Raw genomic sequence first — 15,425 nt, forward strand, 5'->3', positions numbered from 1 at the left:
GCACATGCAGCTGTGTCCGAGAGTGGAAAAGCGAGGGGTATCTGCTACTCGAGCACATGCAGCCGTGCCAGAGAATGGAAAAGCGAGAGGTTTCTGTTACTCCAGCACATGCAGCCGTGCCAGCGACTGGAAAAGCGAGGTGTTTCTGTTACTCGAGCACATGCAGCCGTGCCAGAGAGTGGAAAAGCGAGGGGTTTCTGTTACTCCAGCACATGCAGCCGTGACAGAGAATGGAAAAGCGAGGGGTTTCTGTTACTCCAGCACATGCATCCCTGCCAGAGAATGGAAAAGCGAAGGGTTTCTGTTACTCGAGCACATGCAGCCGTGCATGAGAGTGGAAAAGCGAGGGGTTTCTGTTACTCGAGCACATGCAGCCGTGCCAGAGAATGGAAAAGCGAGCGGATTCTGTTACTCCAGCACATGCAGCCGTGCCAGAGAATGGAAAAGTGAGAAGTTCCTGTAACTCCAGCACATACAGCCGTGCCAGAGAATGGAAAAGCGAGGGGTTTCTGTTACTCCAGCACATGCAGTCGTAACAGAGAATGGAAAAGCGAGGGGTTTCTGTTACTCCAGCAGATGCAGCCATGCCAGAGAGTGGAAAAGCGAGCGGTTTCTGTTACTCCAGCACATGCAGCCATGCCAGAGAATGGAAAAGCGAGGGGATTCTGTTACTCGAGCACATGCAGCCGTGCCAGAGAATGGAAAAGCGAGGGGTTTCTGTTGCTCAAGCACATGCAGCCGTTCCAGGGAATGGAAAAGCGAGGGGTTTCTGTTACTCCACCACATGCATCCGTGCCGGAGAATGGAAAAGCGAGGGGTTTTGTTACTCGAGCACATGCAGCCGTGCCAGCGACTGGAAAAGCGAGGTGTTTCTGTTACTCGAGCACATGCAGCCGTGCCAGAGAGTGGAAAAGCGAGGGGTTTCTGTTACTCCAGCACATGCAGCCGTGACAGAGAATGGAAAATCGAGGGGTTTCTGTTACTCCAGCACATGCATCCCTGCCAGAGAATGGAAAAGCGAAGGGTTTCTGTTACTCGAGCACATGCAGCCGTGCATGAGAGTGGAAAAGCGAGGGGTTTCTGTTACTCGAGCACATGCAGCCGTGCCAGAGAATGGAAAAGCGAGCGGATTCTGTTACTCCAGCACATGCAGCCGTGCCAGAGAATGGAAAAGTGAGAAGTTCCTGTTACTCCAGCACATACAGCCGTGCCAGAGAATGGAAAAGCGAGGGGTTTCTGTTACTCCAGCACATGCAGCCGTGCCGGAGAATGGAGAAGCGAGGGGTTTCTGTTACTGGAGCACATGCAGCCGTGCCGGAGAATGGAAAATCGAGGGGTTTCTGTTACTCCAGCACATGCTTCCGTGCCAGAGAATGGAAAAGCAAGGGGTTTCTGAGACTCCAGCACATGCAGCCGTGCCAGAGAATGGAAAAGCGAGGGGTTTCTGTTACTCGAGTACATGCAGCCATGCCGGAGAATGGAAAAGCGAAGGGTTTCTGTTACTCGAGCACATGCAGCTGTGTCCGAGAGTGGAAATGCGAGGGGTTTCTGTTACTCCAGCACTTGCAGCTGTGCCAGAGAATGGAAAAGCGAGGGGTTTCTGTTACTCAAGCAAATGCAGCCGTTCCAGGGAATGGAAAAGCGAGGGGTTTCAGTTACTCGAGCACATGCAGCCGTGCCAGAGAGTGGAAAAGCGAGGGGTTTCTGTTACTCCAGCACATGCAGCCGTGCCAGAGAATGGAAAAGTGAGAAATTTCTGTTACTCCAGCACATACAGCCGTGCCAGAGAATGGAAAAGCGAGGGGTTTCTGTTACTCCAGCACATGCAGCCGTGCCGGAGAATGGAGAAGCGAGGGGTTTCTGTTACTGGAGCACATGCAGCCGTGCCGGAGAATGGAAAAGCGAGGGGTTTCTGTTACTCCAGCACATGCAGCCGTGACAGAGAATGGAAAAGCGAGGGGTTTCTGTTACTCAAGCACATGTACCCATGCCAGGGAATGGAAAAGCGAGGGGTTTCTGTTACTCCAGCACATGCAGACATGCCAGAGAGTTGAAAAGCGAGGGGATTCTGTTACTCGAGCACATGCAGTCGTAACAGAGAATGGAAAAGCGAGGGGTTTCTGTTACTCCAGCAGATGCAGCCATGCCAGAGAGTGGAAAAGCGAGCGGTTTCTGTTACTCCAGCACATGCAGCCATGCCAGAGAATGGAAAAGCGAGGGGATTCTGTTACTCGAGCACATGCAGCCGTGCCAGAGAATGGAAAAGCGAGGGGTTTCTGTTGCTCAAGCACATGCAGCCGTTCCAGGGAATGGAAAAGCGAGGGGTTTCTGTTACTCCACCACATGCATCCGTGCCGGAGAATGGAAAAGCGAGGGGTTTTGTTACTCGAGCACATGCAGCCGTGCCAGCGACTGGAAAAGCGAGGTGTTTCTGTTACTCGAGCACATGCAGCCGTGCCAGAGAGTGGAAAAGCGAGGGGTTTCTGTTACTCCAGCACATGCAGCCGTGACAGAGAATGGAAAATCGAGGGGTTTCTGTTACTCCAGCACATGCATCCCTGCCAGAGAATGGAAAAGCGAAGGGTTTCTGTTACTCGAGCACATGCAGCCGTGCATGAGAGTGGAAAAGCGAGGGGTTTCTGTTACTCGAGCACATGCAGCCGTGCCAGAGAATGGAAAAGCGAGCGGATTCTGTTACTCCAGCACATGCAGCCGTGCCAGAGAATGGAAAAGTGAGAAGTTCCTGTTACTCCAGCACATACAGCCGTGCCAGAGAATGGAAAAGCGAGGGGTTTCTGTTACTCCAGCACATGCAGCCGTGCCGGAGAATGGAGAAGCGAGGGGTTTCTGTTACTGGAGCACATGCAGCCGTGCCGGAGAATGGAAAATCGAGGGGTTTCTGTTACTCCAGCACATGCTTCCGTGCCAGAGAATGGAAAAGCAAGGGGTTTCTGAGACTCCAGCACATGCAGCCGTGCCAGAGAATGGAAAAGCGAGGGGTTTCTGTTACTCGAGTACATGCAGCCATGCCGGAGAATGGAAAAGCGAAGGGTTTCTGTTACTCGAGCACATGCAGCTGTGTCCGAGAGTGGAAATGCGAGGGGTTTCTGTTACTCCAGCACTTGCAGCTGTGCCAGAGAATGGAAAAGCGAGCGGATTCTGTTACTCCAGCACATGCAGCCGTGCCAGAGAATGGAAAAGTGAGAGGTTTCTGTTACTCCAGCACATGCAGCCGTGACAGAGAATGGAAAAGCGAGGGTTTCTGTTACTCCAGCACATGCTTCCGTGCCAGAGAATGGAAAAGCAAGGGGTTTCTGAGACTCCAGCACATGCAGCCGTGCCAGAGAATGGAAAAGCGAGGGGTTTCTGTTACTCGAGTACATGCAGCCATGCCGGAGAATGGAAAAGCGAAGGGTTTCTGTTACTCGAGCACATGCAGCTGTGTCCGAGAGTGGAAATGCGAGGGGTTTCTGTTACTCCAGCACTTGCAGCTGTGCCAGAGAATGGAAAAGCGAGCGGATTCTGTTACTCCAGCACATGCAGCCGTGCCAGAGAATGGAAAAGTGAGAGGTTTCTGTTACTCCAGCACATGCAGCCGTGACAGAGAATGGAAAAGCGAGGGTTTCTGTTACTCCAGCACATGCTTCCGTGCCAGAGAATGGAAAAGCAAGGGGTTTCTGAGACTCCAGCACATGCAGCCGTGCCAGAGAATGGAAAAGCGAGGGGTTTCTGTTACTCCAGCACATACAGCCGTGCCAGAGAATGGAAAAGCGAGGGGTTTCTGTTACTCCAGCACATGCAGCCGTGCCGGAGAATGGAGAAGCGAGGGGTTTCTGTTACTGGAGCACATGCAGCCGTGCCGGAGAATGGAAAATCGAGGGGTTTCTGTTACTCCAGCACATGCTTCCGTGCCAGAGAATGGAAAAGCAAGGGGTTTCTGAGACTCCAGCACATGCAGCCGTGCCAGAGAATGGAAAAGCGAGGGGTTTCTGTTACTCGAGTACATGCAGCCATGCCGGAGAATGGAAAAGCGAAGGGTTTCTGTTACTCGAGCACATGCAGCTGTGTCCGAGAGTGGAAATGCGAGGGGTTTCTGTTACTCCAGCACTTGCAGCTGTGCCAGAGAATGGAAAAGCGAGGGGTTTCTGTTACTCGAGTACATGCAGCCATGCCGGAGAATGGCAAAGCGAAGGGTTTCTGTTACTCGAGCACATGCAGCTGTGTCCGAGAGTGGAAATGCGAGGGGTTTCTGTTACTCCAGCACTTGCAGCTGTGCCAGAGAATGGAAAAGCGAGCGGATTCTGTTACTCCAGCACATGCAGCCGTGCCAGAGAATGGAAAAGTGAGAGGTTTCTGTTACTCCAGCACATGCAGCCGTGACAGAGAATGGAAAAGCGAGGGTTTCTGTTACTCCAGCACATGCTTCCGTGCCAGAGAATGGAAAAGCAAGGGGTTTCTGAGACTCCAGCACATGCAGCCGTGCCAGAGAATGGAAAAGCAAGGGGTTTCTGAGACTCCAGCACATGCAGCCGTGCCAGAGAATGGAAAAGCGAGGGGTTTCTGTTACTCGAGTACATGCAGCCATGCCGGAGAATGGAAAAGCGAAGGGTTTCTGTTACTCGAGCACATGCAGCTGTGTCCGAGAGTGGAAATGCGAGGGGTTTCTGTTACTCCAGCACTTGCAGCTGTGCCAGAGAATGGAAAAGCGAGGGGTTTCTGTTACTCGAGTACATGCAGCCATGCCGGAGAATGGAAAAGCGAAGGGTTTCTGTTACTCGAGCACATGCAGCTGTGTCCGAGAGTGGAAATGCGAGGGGTTTCTGTTACTCCAGCACTTGCAGCTGTGCCAGAGAATGGAAAAGCGAGCGGATTCTGTTACTCCAGCACATGCAGCCGTGCCAGAGAATGGAAAAGTGAGAGGTTTCTGTTACTCCAGCACATGCAGCCGTGACAGAGAATGGAAAAGCGAGGGTTTCTGTTACTCCAGCACATGCTTCCGTGCCAGAGAATGGAAAAGCAAGGGGTTTCTGAGACTCCAGCACATGCAGCCGTGCCAGAGAATGGAAAAGCAAGGGGTTTCTGAGACTCCAGCACATGCAGCCGTGCCAGAGAATGGAAAAGCGAGGGGTTTCTGTTACTCGAGTACATGCAGCCATGCCGGAGAATGGAAAAGCGAAGGGTTTCTGTTACTCGAGCACATGCAGCTGTGTCCGAGAGTGGAAATGCGAGGGGTTTCTGTTACTCCAGCACTTGCAGCTGTGCCAGAGAATGGAAAAGCGAGGGGTTTCTGTTACTCGAGTACATGCAGCCATGCCGGAGAATGGAAAAGCGAAGGGTTTCTGTTACTCGAGCACATGCAGCTGTGTCCGAGAGTGGAAATGCGAGGGGTTTCTGTTACTCCAGCACTTGCAGCTGTGCCAGAGAATGGAAAAGCGAGCGGATTCTGTTACTCCAGCACATGCAGCCGTGCCAGAGAATGGAAAAGTGAGAGGTTTCTGTTACTCCAGCACATGCAGCCGTGACAGAGAATGGAAAAGCGAGGGTTTCTGTTACTCCAGCACATGCTTCCGTGCCAGAGAATGGAAAAGCAAGGGGTTTCTGAGACTCCAGCACATGCAGCCGTGCCAGAGAATGGAAAAGCAAGGGGTTTCTGAGACTCCAGCACATGCAGCCGTGCCAGAGAATGGAAAAGCGAGGGGTTTCTGTTACTCGAGTACATGCAGCCATGCCGGAGAATGGAAAAGCGAAGGGTTTCTGTTACTCGAGCACATGCAGCTGTGTCCGAGAGTGGAAATGCGAGGGGTTTCTGTTACTCCAGCACTTGCAGCTGTGCCAGAGAATGGAAAAGCGAGGGGTTTCTGTTACTCGAGTACATGCAGCCATGCCGGAGAATGGAAAAGCGAAGGGTTTCTGTTACTCGAGCACATGCAGCTGTGTCCGAGAGTGGAAATGCGAGGGGTTTCTGTTACTCCAGCACTTGCAGCTGTGCCAGAGAATGGAAAAGCGAGGGGTTTCTGTTACTCCAGCACATGCATCCCTGCCAGAGAATGGAAAAGCGAGGGGTTTCTGTTACTCGAGCACATGCAGCCGTGCATGAGAGTGGAAAAGCGAGGGGTTTCTGTTACTCGAGCACATGCAGCCGTGCCAGAGAATGGAAAAGCGAGCGGATTCTGTTACTCCAGCACATGCAGCCGAGCCAGAGAATGGAAAAGTGAGAGGTTTCTGTTACTCCAGCACATGCAGCCGTGACAGAGAATGGAAAAGCGAGGGTTTCTGTTACTCCAGCACATGCTTCCGTGCCAGAGAATGGAAAAGCAAGGGGTTTCTGAGACTCCAGCACATGCAGCCGTGCCAGAGAATGGAAAAGCGAGGGGTTTCTGTTACTCGAGTACATGCAGCCATGCCGGAGAATGGAAAAGCGAAGGGTTTCTGTTACTCGAGCACATGCAGCTGTGTCCGAGAGTGGAAATGCGAGGGGTTTCTGTTACTCCAGCACTTGCAGCTGTGCCAGAGAATGGAAAAGCGAGGGGTTTCTGTTACTCCAGCACATGCATCCCTGCCAGAGAATGGAAAAGCGAGGGGTTTCTGTTACTCGAGCACATGCAGCCGTGCATGAGAGTGGAAAAGCGAGTGGTTTCTGTTACTCGAGCACATGCAGCCGTGCCAGAGAATGGAAAAGCGAGCGGATTCTGTTACTCCAGCACATACAGCCGTGCCGGAGAATGGAAAAGCGAGGGGTTTCTGTTAATCCAGCACATGCAACCGTTCCAGGGAATGGAAAAGCGAGGGGTTTCTGTTCCTCGAGCACATGCTGCCGTGCCAGAAAATGGAAAAGCGAGTGGTTTCTGTTACTCCAGCAACATGCAGCCGTGCCAGAGAATGGAAAAGCGATGGGATTCTGTTACTCCAGCACATGCAGTCCTGACAGGGAACGGAAAAGCGAGGAGTTTCTGTTACTCCAGCACATGCAGCCGTGCCAGAGGATGGAAAAGCGAGGGGTTTCTGTTACTCCAGCACATGCAGCCGTGACAGCGAATGGAAAAGCGAGGTGTTTCTGTTACTCAAGCACATGCAGCCGTGCAAGAGAGTGGAAAAGCGAGGGGTTTCTGTTACTCCAGCACATGCAGCCTTGCCAGAGAATGGAAAAGCGAGGGGTTTCTGTTACTCCAGTACATGCAGCCGTGCCAGAGAGTGGAAAAGCCAGGGGTTTCTGTTACTCCAGCACATGCAGCCGTGCCGGAGAATGGAAAAGCGAGGGGTTTCTGTTACTCCAGCACATGCAGCCGTGCCGGAGAATGGAAAAGCGAGGGGTTTCTGTTACTCCAGCACATGCAGCCGTGCCGGAGAATGGAGAAGCGAGGGGTTTCTGTTACTGGAGCACATGCAGCCGTGCCGGAGAATGGAAAAGTGAGGGGTTTCTGTTACTCCAGCACATGCAGCCGTGATAGAGAATGGAAAAGCGAGGGTTTCTGTTACTCCAGCACATGCTTCCGTGCCAGAGAATGGAAAAGCAAGGGGTTTCTGTTACTCCAGCACATGCAGCCGTGCCAGAGAATGGAAAAGCGAGGGGTTTCTGTTACTCGAGTACATGCAGCCGTGCCGGAGAATGGAAAAGCGAGGGGTTTCTGTTACTCGAGCACATGCAGCTGTGTCCGAGAGTGGAAAAGCGAGGGGTATCTGCTACTCGAGCACATGCAGCCGTGCCAGAGAATGGAAAAGCGAGAGGTTTCTGTTACTCCAGCACATGCAGCCGTGCCAGCGACTGGAAAAGCGAGGTGTTTCTGTTACTCGAGCACATGCAGCCGTGCCAGAGAGTGGAAAAGCGAGGGGTTTCTGTTACTCCAGCACATGCAGCCGTGACAGAGAATGGAAAAGCGAGGGGTTTCTGTTACTCCAGCACATGCATCCCTGCCAGAGAATGGAAAAGCGAAGGGTTTCTGTTACTCGAGCACATGCAGCCGTGCATGAGAGTGGAAAAGCGAGGGGTTTCTGTTACTCGAGCACATGCAGCCGTGCCAGAGAATGGAAAAGCGAGCGGATTCTGTTACTCCAGCACATGCAGCCGTGCCAGAGAATGGAAAAGTGAGAAGTTCCTGTAACTCCAGCACATACAGCCGTGCCAGAGAATGGAAAAGCGAGGGGTTTCTGTTACTCCAGCACATGCAGCCGTGCCGGAGAATGGAGAAGCGAGGGGTTTCTGTTACTGGAGCACATGCAGCCGTGCCGGAGAATGGAAAATCGAGGGGTTTCTGTTACTCCAGCACATGCAGCCGTGACAGAGAATGGAAATGCGAGGGTTTCTGTTACTCCAGCACATGCTTCCGTGCCAGAGAATGGAAAAGCAAGGGGTTTCTGAAACTCCAGCACATGCAGCCGTGCCAGAGAATGGAAAAGCGAGAGGTTTCTGTTACTCGAGTACATGCAGCCATGCCGGAGAATGGAAAAGCGAAGGGTTTCTGTTACTCGAGCACATGCAGCCGTGCATGAGAGTGGAAAAGCGAGGGGTTTCTGTTACTCGACCACATGCAGCCGTGCCAGAGAATGGAAAAGCGAGCGGATTCTGTTACTCCAGCACATGCAGCTGTGCCAGAGAATGGAAAAGCGAGGGGTTTCTGTTACTCCATCACATGCATCCCTGCCAGAGAATGGAAAAGCGAGGGGTTTCTGTTACTCGAGCACATGCAGCCGTGCATGAGAGTGGAAAAGCGAGGGGTTTCTGTTACTCGAGCACATGCAGCCGTGCCAGAGAATGGAAAAGCGAGCGGATTCTGTTACTCCAGCACATGCAGCCGTGCCAGAGAATGGAAAAGTGAGAGGTTTCTGTTACTCCAGCACATACAGCCGTGCCAGAGAATGGAAAAGCGAGGGGTTTCTGTTACTCCAGCACATGCAGCCGTGCCGGAGAATGGAGAAGCGAGGGGTTTCTGTTACTGGAGCACATGCAGCCGTGCCGGAGAATGGAAAAGCGAGGGGTTTCTGTTACTCCAGCACATGCAGCCGTGACAGAGAATGGAAAAGCGAGGGTTTCTGTTACTCCAGCACATGCTTCCGTGCCAGAGAATGGAAAAGCAAGGGGTTTCTGTTACTCCAGCACATGCAGCCGTGCCAGAGAATGGAAAAGCGAGGGGTTTCTGTTACTCGAGTACATGCAGCCAAGCCGGAGAATGGAAAAGCGAAGGGTTTCTGTTACTCGAGCACATGCAGCTGTGTCCGAGAGTGAAAAAGCGAGGGGTATCTGCTACTCGAGCACATGCAGCCGAGCCAGAGAATGGAAAAGTGAGAGGTTTCTGTTACTCCAGCACACACAGCCGTGCCAGAGAATGGAAAAGCGAGGGGTTTCTGTTACTCCAGCAAATGCAGCCGTGCCAGAGAATGGAAAAGAGAGGGGTTTCTGTTACTCGACCAGATGCAGCCGTGCCAGAGAGTGGAAAAGTGAGGGGTTTCTGTTACTCCAGCACATGCAGCCGTGCCAGAGAATGGAAAACCGAGGGGATTCTGTTACTCGAGCACATGCAGCCGTGCCAGAGAATGGAAAAGCGAGGGGTTTCTGTTACTCCAGCACATGCAACCGTTCCAGGGAATGGAAAAGCGAGGGGTTTCTGTTCCTCGAGCACATGCTGCCGTGCCAGAAAATGGAAAAGCGAGTGGTTTCTGTTACTCCAGCAACATGCAGCCGTGCCAGAGAATGGAAAAGCGATGGGATTCTGTTACTCCAGCACATGCAGTCCTGACAGGGAACGGAAAAGCGAGGAGTTTCTGTTACTCCAGCACATGCAGCCGTGCCAGAGGATGGAAAAGCGAGGGGTTTCTGTTACTCCAGCACATGCAGCCGTGACAGCGAATGGAAAAGCGAGGTGTTTCTGTTACTCAAGCACATGCAGCCGTGCAAGAGAGTGGAAAAGCGAGGGGTTTCTGTTACTCCAGCACATGCAGCCTTGCCAGAGAATGGAAAAGCGAGGTGTTTCTGTTACTCCAGTACATGCAGCCGTGCCAGAGAGTGGAAAAGCCAGGGGTTTCTGTTACTCCAGCACATGCAGCCGTGCCGGAGAATGGAAAAGCGAGGGGTTTCTGTTACTCCAGCACATGCAGCCGTGCCGGAGAATGGAAAAGCGAGGGGTTTCTGTTACTCCAGCACATGCAGCCGTGCCGGAGAATGGAGAAGCGAGGGGTTTCTGTTACTGGAGCACATGCAGCCGTGCCGGAGAATGGAAAAGTGAGGGGTTTCTGTTACTCCAGCACATGCAGCCGTGATAGAGAATGGAAAAGCGAGGGTTTCTGTTACTCCAGCACATGCTTACGTGCCAGAGAATGGAAAAGCAAGGGGTTTCTGTTACTCCAGCACATGCAGCCGTGCCAGAGAATGGAAAAGCGAGGGGTTTCTGTTACTCGAGTACATGCAGCCGTGCCGGAGAATGGAAAAGTGGGGGGTTTCTGTTACTCGAGCACATGCAGCCGTGCCAGACAGTGGAAAAGCGAGGGGTTTCTGTTACTCCAGCACATGCAGCCGTGCCAGAGAGTGGAAAAGCCAGGGGTTTATGTTACTCCAGCACATACAGCCGTGCCAGAGAATGGAAAAGCAAGGGGTTTCTGATACTCAAGCACATGTACCCGTGCCAGGGAATGGAAAAGCGAGGGGTTTCTGTTCCTCCAGCACATGCAGCCATGCCAGAGAGTTGAAAAGCGAGGGGATTCTGTTACTCGAGCACATGCAGTCGTAACAGAGAATGGAAAAGCGAGGGGTTTCTGTTACTCCAGAAGATGCAGCCATGCCAGAGAGTGGAATTGTGAGCGGTTTCTGTTACTCCAGCACATGCAGCCATGCCAGAGAATGGAAAAGCGAGGGGATTCTGTTACTCGAGCACATGCAGCCGTGCCAGAGAATGGAAAAGCGAGGGGATTCTTTTACTCGAGCACATGCAGCCGTACCGGAGAGTGGAAAAGCGAGGGGTTTCTGGTACTCCAGCACATGCATCCCTGCCAGAGAATGGAAAAGCGAGGGGTTTCTGTTACTCCAGCAAATGCAGCCGTGCCGGAGAATGGAAAAGCTAGGGGTTTCTGTTACTCGACCAGATGCAGCCGTTCCAGAGAGTGGAAAAGTGAGGGGTTTCTGTTACTCCAGCACATGCAGCCGTGCCAGAGAATGGAAAAGCGAGGGGATTCTGTTACTCGAGCACATGCAGCCGTGCCAGAGAATGGAAAAGTGAGGGGTTTCTGTTACTCCAGCACATGCAGCCGTTCCAGGGAATGGAAAAGCGAGGGGTTTCTGTTACTTCAGCACATGCATCCTTGCCGGAGAATGGAAAAGCGAGGGGATTCTGTTACTCCAGCACATGCAGCCGTGCCAGCGACTGGAAAAGCGAGGGGTTTCTGTTACTCGAGCACATGCAGCCTTGCCAGAGCATGGAAAAGCGAGAGGTTTCTGTTACTCCAGCACATGCATCGGTGCCAGAGAATGGAAAAGCGAGGGTTTCTGTTACACCAGCACATGCAGCCGTGCCGGAGAATGGAAAAGCGAGGGGTTTCTGTTACTCCAGCACATGCAGCCGTGCCGGAGAATGGAAAAGCGAGGGGTTTCTGTTACTCCAGCACATGCAGCCGTGCCGGAGAATGGAGAAGCGAGGGGTTTCTGTTACTGGAGCACATGCAGCCGTGCCGGAGAATGGAAAAGTGAGGGGTTTCTGTTACTCCAGCACATGCAGCCGTGATAGAGAATGGAAAAGCGAGGTTTTCTGTTACTCCAGCACATGCTTCCGTGCCAGAGAATGGAAAAGCAAGGGGTTTCTGTTACTCGAGCACATGCAGCCGTGCATGAGAGTGGAAAAGCGAGGGGTTTCTGTTACTCGACCACATGCAGCCGTGCCAGAGAATGGAAAAGCGAGCGGATTCTGTTACTCCAGCACATGCAGCTCTGCCAGAGAATGGAAAAGCGAGGGGTTTCTGTTACTCCAGCACATGCATCCCTGCCAGAGAATGGAAAAGCGAGGGGTTTCTGTTACTCGAGCACATGCAGCCGTGCATGAGAGTGGAAAAGCGAGGGGTTTCTGTTACTCGAGCACATGCAGCCGTGCCAGAGAATGGAAAAGCGAGCGGATTCTGTAACTCCAGCACATGCAGCCGTGCCAGAGAATGGAAAAGTGAGAGGTTTCTGTTACTCCAGCACATACAGCCGTGCCAGAGAATGGAAAAGCGAGGGGTTTCTGTTACTCCAGCACATGCAGCCGTGCCGGAGAATGGAGAAGCGAGGGGTTTCTGTTACTGGAGCACATGCAGCCGTGCCGGAGAATGGAAAAGCGAGGGGTTTCTGTTACTCCAGCACATGCAGCCGTGACAGAGAATGGAAAAGCGAGGGTTTCTGTTACTCCAGCACATGCTTCCGTGCCAGAGAATGGAAAAGCAAGGGGTTTCTGTTACTCCAGCACATGCAGCCGTGCCAGAGAATGGAAAAGCGAGGGGTTTCTGTTACTCGAGTACATGCAGCCAAGCCGGAGAATGGAAAAGCGAAGGGTTTCTGTTACTCGAGCACATACAGCTGTGTCCGAGAGTGAAAAAGCGAGGGGTATCTGCTACTCGAGCACATGCAGCCGAGCCAGAGAATGGAAAAGTGAGAGGTTTCTGTTACTCCAGCACACACAGCCGTGCCAGAGAATAGAAAAGCGAGGGGTTTCTGTTACTCCAGCAAATGCAGCCGTGCCAGAGAATGGAAAAGCGAGGGGTTTCTGTTACTCGACCAGATGCAGCCGTGCCAGAGAGTGGAAAAGTGAGGGGTTTCTGTTACTCCAGCACATGCAGCCGTGCCAGAGAATGGAAAACCGAGGGGATTCTGTTACTCGAGCACATGCAGCCGTGCCAGAGAATGGAAAAGCGAGGGGTTTCTGTTACTCCAGCACATGCAACCGTTCCAGGGAATGGAAAAGCGAGGGGTTTCTGTTCCTCGAGCACATGCTGCCGTGCCAGAAAATGGAAAAGCGAGTGGTTTCTGTTACTCCAGCAACATGCAGCCGTGCCAGAGAATGGAAAAGCGATGGGATTCTGTTACTCCAGCACATGCAGTCCTGACAGGGAACGGAAAAGCGAGGAGTTTCTGTTACTCCAGCACATGCAGCCGTGCCAGAGGATGGAAAAGCGAGGGGTTTCTGTTACTCCAGCACATGCAGCCGTGACAGCGAATGGAAAAGCGAGGTGTTTCTGTTACTCAAGCACATGCAGCCGTGCAAGAGAGTGGAAAAGCGAGGGGTTTCTGTTACTCCAGCACATGCAGCCTTGCCAGAGAATGGAAAAGCGAGGGGTTTCTGTTACTCCAGTACATGCAGCCGTGCCAGAGAGTGGAAAAGCCAGGGGTTTCTGTTACTCCAGCACATGCAGCCGTGCCGGAGAATGGAAAAGCGAGGGGTTTCTGTTACTCCAGCACATGCAGCCGTGCCGGAGAATGGAAAAGCGAGGGGTTTCTGTTACTCCAGCACATGCAGCCGTGCCGGAGAATGGAGAAGCGAGGGGTTTCTGTTACTGGAGCATATGCAGCCGTGATAGAGAATGGAAAAGCGAGGGTTTCTGTTACTCCAGCACATGCAGCCGTGCCAGAGAATGGAAAAGCAAGGGGTTTCTGTTACTCCAGCACATGCAGCCGTGCCAGAGAATGGAAAAGCGAGGGGTTTCTGTTACTCGAGTACATGCAGCCGTGCCGGAGAATGGAAAAGTGGGGGGTTTCTGTTACTCGAGCACATGCAGCCGTGCCAGACAGTGGAAAAGCGAGGGGTTTCTGTTACTCCAGCACATGCAGCCGTGCCAGAGAGTGGAAAAGCCAGGGGTTTATGTTACTCCAGCACATACAGCCGTGCCAGAGAATGGAAAAGCAAGGGGTTTCTGTTACTCAAGCACATGTACCCGTGCCAGGGAATGGAAAAGCGAGGGGTTTCTGTTCCTCCAGCACATGCAGCCATGCCAGAGAGTTGAAAAGCGAGGGGATTCTGTTACTCGAGCACATGCAGTCGTAACAGAGAATGGAAAAGCGAGGGGTTTCTGTTACTCCAGAAGATGCAGCCATGCCAGAGAGTGGAAAAGTGAGCGGTTTCTGTTACTCCAGCACATGCAGCCATGCCAGAGAATGGAAAAGCGAGGGGATTCTGTTACTCGAGCACATGCAGCCGTGCCAGAGAATGGAAAAGCGAGGGGATTCTTTTACTCGAGCACATGCAGCCGTACCGGAGAGTGGAAAAGCGAGGGGTTTCTGGTACTCCAGCACATGCATCCCTGCCAGAGAATGGAAAAGCGAGGGGTTTCTGTTACTCCAGCAAATGCAGCCGTGCCGGAGAATGGAAAAGCTAGGGGTTTCTGTTACTCGACCAGATGCAGCCGTTCCAGAGAGTGGAAAAGTGAGGGGTTTCTGTTACTCCAGCACATGCAGCCGTGCCAGAGAATGGAAAAGCGAGGGGATTCTGTTACTCGAGCACATGCAGCCGTGCCAGAGAATGGAAAAGTGAGGGGTTTCTGTTACTCCAGCACATGCAGCCGTTCCAGGGAATGGAAAAGCGAGGGGTTTCTGTTACTTCAGCACATGCATCCTTGCCGGAGAATGGAAAAGCGAGGGGATTCTGTTACTCCAGCACATGCAGCCGTGCCAGCGACTGGAAAAGCGAGGGGTTTCTGTTACTCGAGCACATGCAGCCTTGCCAGAGCATGGAAAAGCGAGAGGTTTCTGTTACTCCAGCACATGCATCGGTGCCAGAGAATGGAAAAGCGAGGGTTTCTGTTACACCAGCACATGCAGCCGTGCCAGAGAATGGAAAAGCCAGGGGTTTCTGTTACTCGAGCACATGCAGCAGTGCCAGAGAATGGAAAAGCGAGGGGTTTCTGTTACTCCAGCACATGCAGCCGTGCCGGAGAATGGAAAAGCGAGGGGTTTCTGTTACTCCAGCACATGCAGCCGTGCCGGAGAATGGAAAAGCGAGGGGTTTCTGTTACTCCAGCACATGCAGCCGTGCCGGAGAATGGAGAAGCGAGGGGTTTCTGTTACTGGAGCACATGCAGCCGTGCCGGAGAATGGAAAAGTGAGGGGTTTCTGTTACTCCAGCACATGCAGCCGTGATAGAGAATGGAAAAGCGAGGTTTTCTGTTACTCCAGCACATGCTTCCGTGCCAGAGAATGGAAAAGCAAGGGGTTTCTGTTACTCCAGCACATGCAGCCGTGCCAGAGAATGGAAAAGCGAGGGGTTTCTGTTACTCGAGTACATGCAGCCGTGCCGGAGAATGGAAAAGCGAGGGGTTTCTGTTACTCGAGCACATGCAGCTGTGTCCGAGAGTGGAAAAGCGAGGGGTATCTGCTACTCGAGCACATGCAGCCGTGCCAGAGAATGGAAAAGCGAGAGGTTTCTGTTACTCCAGCACATGCATCCGTGCCAGAGAATGGAAAAGCGATGGTTTCTGTTACT

This window comes from Hemitrygon akajei, chromosome 3, assembly GCF_048418815.1.
Source record: "Hemitrygon akajei chromosome 3, sHemAka1.3, whole genome shotgun sequence".
NCBI classification, from domain to species: domain Eukaryota; kingdom Metazoa; phylum Chordata; class Chondrichthyes; order Myliobatiformes; family Dasyatidae; genus Hemitrygon; species Hemitrygon akajei.